A 10,959-nucleotide genomic window follows, 5' to 3' on the forward strand; every position below is an offset into this window, starting at 1 on the left:
TACTGAAAATGAATAGCTCCAAATATCAGTTATCTGTCAACTTGATTATAATCGGTATCAGCCCGGGGTGTGTTTGTGTGTGTGTGACTGTAGCGTTTAATGAGAGCCTAAGCAAAAGTGTATGAAATCTCAGACCTGAAATGTACTCTTGGGCGACTGCTTGCTGAGTGACTGACATATTAGCTTCTAGAGCCTGATGACAGATGTACATGGCTGGGAGCAACACCTTACCAAAGTGCTTTGGCACAGACAGATACTCTCGCAATCATACACAGAGTTCAAGTAGTTTGAACTCCAGCTGAAATAACAAGAGCGTCATTGGCCAAAAGCTGATAAAGAAAACTGGCAGAAGAAAGAGATGAGGGTGTACGCAGTATTTAAGACAAGTGGGTAAAAAGTATACGTCATTTTTGATTGTTAAAGAACAGGTGGGTGTCAAAACAAACAGCGCTTCATCAGTAGCAATGAAAGAAATGTGACACTGCTGCTACCACAAGTCTAAACACATTGGAAAGAGACTACACCTTTCAAAACCACCACAACAAAACAGCTAGCTATGTGTCATCAAATAAGTAGGGACTCCATTCAGGCATCCAACTTGCTTGGAATGAAGGAAGATAGATATAATAAGTTACAAGTTGCATCAGGTTGAAACGATGGAAGAAATAATGTGGTCAGACCATCAAGTCATTTTCATCCGCTTATCTGGAGTCGGGTCGCGGGGGAAGCAGTTTGAGTAGGAAAGCCCAGAATTCCCTCTTCCTCGCCACTTCATCCAGTTTTTCCAGGGGAATTCCAAAGTGTTCCCAGGCCAGCCGGGAAAAATAATCTCTCAGTTCAGCTTCTTCTTTACCACGTTAGTCCAATACAGCATCCGCATCATTGCAGATGCTGCACCGATCTTCCGTTCCATCCTCCCCTTACTCATGAACAAAACATGAAGATAACTGAACTCGTCCGATCACGGCTTGATGAAGCCAAGAACACCACATCATTTCCAAAAACCAGAGATGAAAAACTGAGGCAACCAAAACGAAACCCCTCAACGCTTCAGCTACGATTAGAAATTCTGTTCATAAAGATTATGAACAGAATCTGTAACAAAGGGCAGCTTTGGCAGAATCCAACTCTGACTGCGGACCAAGTTCTGACAAAGTCAAACATCTTAACTATGTGAAGCTGTACATCCAAATCATCTTTATCTCTTGGCTGGTCTGCTAATGGACAACGACTCCAGATGTCCTGCACATTGTCAACAGCAGCCTCCATCCCGGATACTGAGCCCATTACGGCATTATCACAACACACACTTGGAAAAGGACACACAGTTGTGGGCTTTAATACAAGCTTTCTCTGAGAGCCTATGATTCATGGGTTCTATTTCAAGAGGGAGCTCTATTTGTGATGCGTAAAATACCACACAATGTACAGTGGCACTCTATTTCTGGGTGAGAAGGTTTAGCAAGCCTTCAAGTGGGTCCACCACTAAATATAATCAACACCATACGGCATCCGGTTTTAATTCTCCATGCACTATCTATTGCAATTAATAGAGGTTACGCCGGCTACATTTACTTTGACAATATACTTACTGACTGACCTTTGCACATTTATTACAGAGCAAACCCTTTACTCTGACACTTGTGCTTGTTTTATTGGTTAACATCACCAGTCTCGCCATAATAATCTCCGGTTAGTTTTCATCCAAAAAAGGGAAAATGAAATATCTTTCCAAGCTGTTTTAACGCACTTGCAACACTTGACGTCAGCTGTAATTCCCCACTAATGTGACCATGCTTCACTAACAGCAGGGGCTCTGTGAATAAACCTTGATGTGCGGACTGGCGGTAATGCTACCGCTGACAAGCTGGGTTGGACATTCCCCCGCAGTTTGATTCTCCCAAGCAGAAAGCCTCAATACTTTTTATTTAATCCCCAGGAAGTCATTTAGCCACTCTATAATCCCTTCGGTCGAGAGGCTAGTCTGATAATTACCCTTATTGGACACCCATAATGATTAGTTTTTGGTTTCACCCAAAGCAGGGCATGCTAGTTTTGTGGGGCCGCCACAGGGCGAGTGGATAACCAACCACACAAGAGATAGTCTAAGCCAGCTAAGACAAGAGAGATGGAAGTGATGATCACTTCACGAGGAAAGCGACAACTCGTGGACCAGGATATGTCTCACACTATTTGTCTTCTTGGTCAAACATCAAGGTAAAAAAGTAATTGGAGGCATCGACAGCTACTGAATCTCTAAGTCTAAATCCTCTAAAAACAGAGACAATTCACAACTGAACTAAAAATTAATTTCCAGTGATGACAGTTCAAATGTGAATGCACCAACACAGAATGTGTGGGGGAGGGGCAAGCCAATGAGAAAATGTATTGATGTATCAGAAGCCATAACAGAGGCTGGATTAAGTCTGTACGAAAATATATTCTGAGATTTTCAGTCATTGAGGTCACTGTAATTTGCAGAAGCAAATTGATGTTCACTGCAGGGTATCATTTCCAAATTAGTCCTGAAACCACAGAAAGTTGGAACACAAATTCCTAAAACTGTAGACACATGGATAATTTTGCCACTGCTTTTGGTTTTGCCTTATAATGTTACTTCAACTTCAAAACCTCCACATGTAATAAACATTCCCAGGAAGCAAGAAATCAAAAAGGTTTTCTGAAGTTCAAAGCATTGTCTTAGCAGGTGTGATCAACAGCCGCCTATCCAGAAAGTCCTCAATAATGTTTAATTCCTTCTTCTTGCTCACATTCATGTTGCAAACAGGTCAAGGCAGGTTCCCACTACCTCTGTCGCTCCCTGAACTGCCTTTTTATGAGCCCCACCTGGCAGATTATTCTTTCAACCAGGACAACTACCTATTCTATAGTTGACACACATGGGCTATTGGTAGCACAGGACACACACTGTACTGTTTTGCCCTTGGCTACCTTGGGTCAGTATATGTACAACAGCAATGAACACAAACATTTGTATGTGCTTAGGTGTCTGTTCAGGCATAACAGCACAGCCAACAGATTTAAAACAATCCAAGTACAGCTACAAACTGATCACAAGTGATCGTTCATTGTGGTTTACAGTTACTAAACATTATGACAGTCTTTAAAAAGACTTTGCTTTTGAACCATTAGCAATATAGTGGATTAGACTCAACGAATCCTGACATAATACAAGTAACATATCATACTGGAAGATCATCCCATTCAGTTCGTCTCAACCTCACCAATTGAAGATGGGGTCCCATGGGCATGAGACTAGAGTTCCAAATCAATTACTTTGGGAAAAGGAAAACATTATTTCAAATCTAATAGAAGAATCTTGCTTCATGTTCTGAATTCTTATTTCAGTAGTCAGTGCTTGTGTTGTATTGAGCAGACAGACTCAGGTTGGCTGGATGAGTTCTGTGTGGATGTAGCTTCATTTTTCATAACTGAAATGGTCATGCTGGTCTTCTTAGGACAGCGAAGTAGTTGAGATTATTCGATCAGCAGTGCCCACTCGCATTCCGTAATACAATTAAGTAGGGATAGACCGATAATCGGCTGGGGCCGATTATCGGCGCCGATATTTGGCATTTTGACAAATATCGGCATCGGCCATGTTTTGAATCTGAAGGCCGATAAAGCTCACTGAGCAGGGGATACTTGCGAACGTAGCGAATTTGGGGTTTTCATCAGGATTTGTAAGATGTTCGCAGTCAGTTTTTATTTGTCGTAAACACATTTGGAACATATTCACACAATTTTTCACCGCAAAAATCTTTTTGAAACGTTTTTACGAACCCTAACAAAAAACCCAAATGAGCTACATTCACATGAATTTGTTACTCAGTGAGAAATTATATATAGTTTGAAAGAATTCCCCCCCCCCCCCCTCCCCATTTTACTGCAAATGAATATCGGCTTGAAATATCGGTTATCGGCCAACTTGACTACAAATAATCTGTATCGGTATCGGCCTTGAAAAAACCATATCGGTCTATCACTACAATTAATACGATAATTATAATCACAAAGCTTTATTCTTTCTTACCATATCTAAAAACACAAATTGTTGACAGTATAACTCTGCAAACACCTTTCCCTTCCCTTCCATTGTATCTGCTTGGGGTCATCAAGAGGTCAACATTTAAATTGCTTCGTGACAACGCTCATAAGCCAAAACAATCACATCTCAATTAATCTTTCCATGATGAAATGAATGCAAATGCCATTAATCCGTTCCAGCCCGACATTGTGCTTAGAGGGCTATAAAAACAGCAACATGGCCCCATCTGTTAGCATTAAGCTAATGTTTACTTTGACAGTAAATTGAGTGGCAATAAACAACTTGTGCCTTTTTTGAATAATTGTTCACAATCTGCCAAATTGCTGCTTGCTATGACGGGAGGGAGTTGAGCTTGCGGAAATTTTTGTTCGCAAGTCAAAGCAAAACAAACAAGAAAATCTGCTAAGCAATGGCTGATAACTCGAAAAACGTGTATGTCGGGTCACTCGTGAGTCAAGGTACCACTGTAGTTGTATTATCAACTGGTGTATGGTCAAATTTATTGTTATACTTGTACAACAGTTAGCAATGAGACATTGTAAAATTTTAACATCTTGAAGATCCGACAGTATCACAGAATGGATTATGTTTGCCTTTGGAGGATCCAATCTCGCCAGTCGAAGCAGATGGACATTAGACACCCCATAGAGTCTTTCAGGAGATGTCTAAGTTTTTAAACTGTTAAAAGGTGAATTCTCCCTTGTCAAAATGTCTCATGAAAACACGTATTAATTGAGTTTCTGGTAGTAGACTACGCACGTCCTAGCCTGGGCCCTCGTGAAATGTACCTTGGGATAACTTGGTATGATTTGGTTCTATAAAAATAAATATGATATTTCATCCAACAACTGTATTACATCAAGTCTAAATGAAACAAACAAAAGAAAAACAATTCAATTTTTGCTTTCTGGATGTCCAACATGATGCTGCATTGTGTGACAGCTTCCTGTTCTGTTGTGATTTGTACAACACCAGCACATTCTAGCAACACGCTTGTAGAAATGACGAAAAACTAAACATGTAAGAAAGTTAAATGTATTTTAAATGGCTGCATTTATGTGCCGTTGTCTAGGACGGAAGAGAAGCCCAAACAAACATTTGGTCCGGGTTCAAAGTCTCACAGCCGCTAGCTTACTGCGTGTCAACCACAGCAAATTTCCACTACTTTCATTTTAAAACAAAAAACAAAAAACACTTGGTTAGCAAAAAACAAAACAATTTAGAGCCAACAGAACAAGCTAAAAACAGCTACGTGGACATTATTCGACACTGTCTACAGACACTTTTTGCATGTTCATGTTCGCGGAGATTCTCAACTTCAACCGAGAGACCTGTCGTCGTACTGGCCCGGTTAGTCCGTTTTTAAAAGCTCTAAAAATATGACAAACACGCCACCGAATGTGGGTTAACTTAAAACTGTCGTGTAGTGACATTTAACGACGTGTCGACGTTACATTCGAAGCACCTGAGCTGTTTCATTTTGGCTAAAAAGCGAGAGGAGGAAGAGGGGGAATGAGAAACAGGGTTGGAGGGGGTGAAACTTGCCGCAGTTGAACACTTGTGCCGCCCGGCTCATGTTAGCTCATGTCCGGCCACACAAACGTGAAGATAACTGAGTGAAAACAGGATAACTATACCTTAAAATGAGCCCCGTCGTCAAATCGTGAAGAGAGCGCAATAAATCCACACAAATCTGCCACCGGCGGCTGGAGTGTTGCTCACGCGGCCCCGGTCGCCCTCACTGCGGCCGCGGAGGAGAAGAGAAGTTCATCCCGAGCTCTGCGGAGCCTCTTCCACTTTTCCCTTCACCCTCAAATCGCCCTTTTTCTCCCTACCCGAGTCCGTTCGAGATCAATAAACCATCACATTCCACCGTGTCCCCAACAATGAAAAAGGTGGGTTTCCCCCCTCCTCCTGTTGCCGGAGTAGGACCCACCCCTCGGGATGGTTCTACCCGCTCTGACCGCAAAGAGAACGCCCTTCCCCGGCTGCGAGGTCCCGCCTCTCTCCTCCTTCCTTCTTGTTCCTCCGCAATGCATACACATTCAAGAGCGAGTCAGGCCGGTGAACACAGCCAATGTGGCATATTTCCTCAATCCTCACATACAGACACAATGCTGCACGGAGCAAGTTGTGGCACGATCAAACTGGCTCTTTTTTTTTTGTGCGCTATAAAGCTACAAGGGCATCTGCAGCAACTGCATTAAAACAGCGTTTGGCAATGCAGATGTTGATGTAAGATTAAGAACAATCTCTTTTTAAGCTCCCCACTCTACTTAAATCTTCTGTTATGAGGAATAACAGGGCTGCATAAATGTAATGATAGACTACATGTACATATATTAGGGGTGTGAATTGCCTAGTACCTGACGATTCGATTCGTATCACGATTCACAGGTCACGATTCGATTCGATACCGATTAATCCCGATACGAATTTATAAGGTGATTGTTGCGATTTTTTTTCATTCAAATTTAGAAAATACTAATCAGTAAGCTTGTAGAGTGTAAGATTTATATGAAAATGTATTATTTATTTATCTGAAATTTCAGTCTTATAGAGGTTGTAATCTGTTTCATGTTTGAACAGCATTAAAATAAAATATTAAGGCTTAATGTTCCGTTCATATAACATTCTTCCATGCTCAAGGTGTGAATCCTAAAAAAAAAAAAAAATCGATTCTGCCGATTAATGAATCGATTCGAGAATCGCGCGATGTAGTATCGCGATATATCGCCGAATCGATTTTTTTTAAACATCCCTAACATATATACTTGGTTGCAATGAAGCAGTCAGGGACAGTTGAACTGACACTGTCAGAAACACTGACCTACATTCTCATATTTGTTCCATGGAATTGTATTCGTTTATCCTCAACGGTCTATTCTCTTCATTTTGTAGAATTTCTCCTTGCTGCATTGCTGTTAAATTATTTTGTTCTATCAGATTTCAGCATCTACAGTATGTGGTGCTATGGTCAGTCTAATCTGCCCAGGGCCTTTAGAATCAGCAATGCTGGCCAATGTAACATAAACTATATTAGCAATGGGATTGTTTCTTTAGCCACCCGGATTTCAAATTCACCTCATTTCACCTCATAGGGCCAGATGTGGGCTAAGTACATCAGCATTTTTCCAGCCTCTCATTGGTTGGTCAGGGTAAAACATCGAACACCGCATTCAAATAGCAAAACATCCATATCGATCTGCAAATATTCATACATTCTCAGTGTCTTTGATGAGTATGATGTATTGCAGGGGTCCACCACAAGAATCCTATAGCCCACAGGCATGATCTAAAAAAAAATATCTCACGGATAATGGGACATTGTGACCTTCTAGGAATGTTGCAGAAGTGATCATTGAAAACTGTAAACACTGGCAGATATATTTAGAAATAAAGTGTTGCATGTTATATTTATGTTACCTAACTATTGTGCGGAATCATGAACATGAGCAGTGACTTCACATAAATATCATTGATAACATAAAAAGGTTATTTTAGCCAATTTGTTATTTCAGAAGTGTTTATGAAACTTGTAGCCCTTTGCATTAATCAGCGCCTAAGATCTGTAACTCAGTTTCAAAACATTGGCGATGTATTTTTGTGTTGCATTGACTCTGAACTGGTCCTTAAAATGTTGTTGGTACAGTTGCATGCTGTTATATTGCACTTTTTGTATATTGTTATCATACTTTCCCCAAAGGATTATGAGCTATTTGGGTTAAAAATAATGCTCGCAATATTTTCTACAGGTGGGGAAAGCTACCGAAGGAGTCCACACAGAAGTGCAACCTTTCATATGCTGGTGTGAACAGAGCATGGACGCACCAGCTTGGAATGCTTGACAATATGTGAGTCTGTTTTTACTTTTCTGTCATAACATCTAACAAGAATATCAGCCTGATTTGTTCGGATTTTGAAACAAGATTTTCCTTTAGGAAATGGAAGTCGTAATGATCGTGCAAATTTTCCCGGAATGTGAAATTCCAAATTGTCTGACATTGGTAGTTTGGCTGCATAAGTAATGACTGACTTGAATATTTTCATACTACCGTGCATATCTGTCATGTTCCAACCCTCTTGGAAACATTCACATATGTTTCTGTCATGTGGGCTTCCATATATCAAATGACATAAACGCAAACGTACGATACAGACGGCGATGCAAAGCGCGAACACATGTTTTCCAGGGAACGTAGTCCGCCTTGCACTGTATACTGTACAGACCACCTGATTCAGGAAGAGCTCGCATTCGAGCCAACATCCTTCCTAATTACAAACATCCCTCACCAGCCAACAAAATCAACTCTGTTCCAAAAAGAAAAATGCCTCAGCTTCTTTTTTCTTTCTTTCTTGTGTTTCACACAGAAGGCATTTTTATCTTATCCAGAGGCACTTCAACACACTGCAGCTGCGCACTAATCTTCATAATCCTGTGCACATCCCTGAAATTACACACAGTCAATAGTACAAGGGTCCAGTGACGGGGTCAACAGTCACCTGACAATATTATGACTACATCATAATAAAGCAAGGAGAAAATTGAAACCAATGAAGAAAGGTCTTTACACTACAACACGGCTTATGTAGCTTTACTACGTTGTGTTCTTTTAACGGGGAGGATGAGGATTAATGTGCTTAATTCACTGTCCTCCCAGAGCGGGTTATGACCGGTATTTAAACACATAACCCAAATGAGTCCAAATGTGGGGCAGCATGTCGTTGTCAGGAAACATGCACTTATCCTATAAGATGTCCAGCTCTTACAGCATTGTGTGCATCAATGGTTGGCGTCTCTGCATGTATTGTTCTCACTTTTTATGGCGATAAAAATAGATGAGTTCGGAGTTACAAAATGTAAATAGCAATTTTGGATTTTGTTCATTTTTAAATATGCTTTACATTCGGGATGTTTTAAAGGTTTAAAATTTAGTACAATTTAGTACTACATTACAAGTATATTTTGCTTGAAAAATACTCCAGAAAAATATTATGTAGAACATTGAGAAAACTTTATGGATATTCATTTCACAGTTGAATTGATACTCTGTATTAGATATAAAATACACATTAGAAAGACAACCATAACAAGATTTTTCACCTCAATGCCATCTGTTGGTGACTAGGGATGTAACGATAACGGCAATATCGTAATATCGCGATATCAAAATTGCCACAATATCGTAGTCGTCATGTCACAATATTAAAAGCAGGACAGGTGTTAAAAAAAAAAAGTCAGGTTGATTTCAATTTGTGCAGTTCTAGCACCCTCTGCTGGTTAGTATTTTTTAGTGCAGTTTAATTTTCACACGGCATGTTTTGGCCCTTCTATGTTTAAAATCCATGCTAATGGTCAGATAAAGATGATACGTAATAGGCTTATGATATGTGGAGGAACTCAATGTGTGCCTCAATATTAATGATAATAGACTTTATTAATTAAGTGTTATTAGAGATTGTAAGTTGTTTATATGCATTGATGTTATGTACAAAAGCACAATATTGTTTTTTTGTTTTTTTTTAGTGTGAGATCTTTTTTTTTTTTTTTTTTTTTACAATATTGTGACATTTTTTTTATATCGTCAACCTCCCCACAATATCATGATAATTATCGTATCATGACTTTCATATCGTGATAATATTGTATCATAAATTGTGGATATAGTTATTGGTGATGGTGGAAAAATTCAAACATTTGAAAAGTTTCCAGACCTCCATAAACATCGATTCCATAATTGAATCACTGCTTGTATTAAGTATTGGAAAAAGTAAATGCAAGGCGGCTTTATTGCATTTCATTCACAATGTAACTTTGTGTGCTGCATGATTATAAGTACAACATATAAAAGCAAGTGCTCAAAGTATTTAAAAAACAGTACAGAAATAAAAGACAACTTAATAAAATTACTAAAATAATTTACAGTGCAAGAAAAAGATTAAAATGAAAAAAAAATCCAAAATGCATTAAGAGGTCAATCATCTGCAAAAGAAAACAATATTTAAATAAATAAATAAATAATAATAATAATAATAATAATAATAATAATAATAATAATAATAATAATAATAATAATAATTTTTTGTTTTGTTTTGTTTTGTTTTTTTACACTTGGGGCTGACTTCTGCTGCCAGCATATTCCATTTGTGTGCAGCATAACAGCTAATTGCTGCTTCACCAGTTTTGGTTTGAACTCTGGCCTATACTATTTGACCCAAGTCTACAGACCTCACAGCCCTACTGGGTTTATATTCCATTCAAATGTCTTTAATATATTCACTAGAACCATCCAGTAATCTATACATATTGACACATGCAAAATTCTCCTGTAGGAGCTTATGGACATTTAGTAGGGACACATTATAGATGGGCTTAGTTGCATATGTTCCAACAAGGGCCGTATTTCCACACTTTGGTCCGCACTGAAGTGGGACGTGAACGAGCAATCCTCAGGTCCCCAAGATTCTAAGCATTTGGAACTGCACTAAAAATCTCAGGGGACAGACATATACAACAAACTTTAATAAATAAAAAAAAAAAAAAAATCCCCTTGTCAGGTCTCATCTTATTTCGAAGTACAGATGTCCTTGCCTGTAAAGCTCACCCTCCCATGCTGTACTATTTCTCACTGTAGGGGGACATTCCTCAAAACTCAGCCTCTGGCATGCAGTAAAACTCCCTGAGAGAGAGATCTTACACTGGAACACTGTTCTAGGTGATACGTATCAGAGCACCCATCTTTGTCACCCATGTCACTAAGGGCGGAGTCACAAAGGAGCAAAAAAGAACAGTGTTAACGGAATATGGAGTATTCTGCACATTTGGCTCCCTCCCTTCCTGTCTCTTAGAGGAATGCCTGACTTCTGACTACACAGCTCTTTTAAGGAAA

The 10,959-nt window shown here is 39.4% G+C and overlaps 1 protein-coding gene across 2 annotated transcripts in view; it reads right to left on the minus strand.

Annotated features, from left to right (window-relative positions):
- Positions 1-5,958, minus strand: part of luzp1 (leucine zipper protein 1) — a 46,532-nt gene extending 40,574 nt beyond the window's left edge. For both annotated transcript variants that reach the window (XM_077538051.1, XM_077538050.1), the window contains exon 1: positions 5,707-5,958. The gene's annotated coding sequence lies outside the window, so the exon portion shown is untranslated. The remainder of the gene's footprint in view (positions 1-5,706) is intronic.
- Positions 5,959-10,959: the final 5,001 nt, after the last annotated feature.

Source organism: Festucalex cinctus, chromosome 12, assembly GCF_051991245.1.
Source record: "Festucalex cinctus isolate MCC-2025b chromosome 12, RoL_Fcin_1.0, whole genome shotgun sequence".
Lineage (NCBI taxonomy): Eukaryota > Metazoa > Chordata > Actinopteri > Syngnathiformes > Syngnathidae > Festucalex > Festucalex cinctus.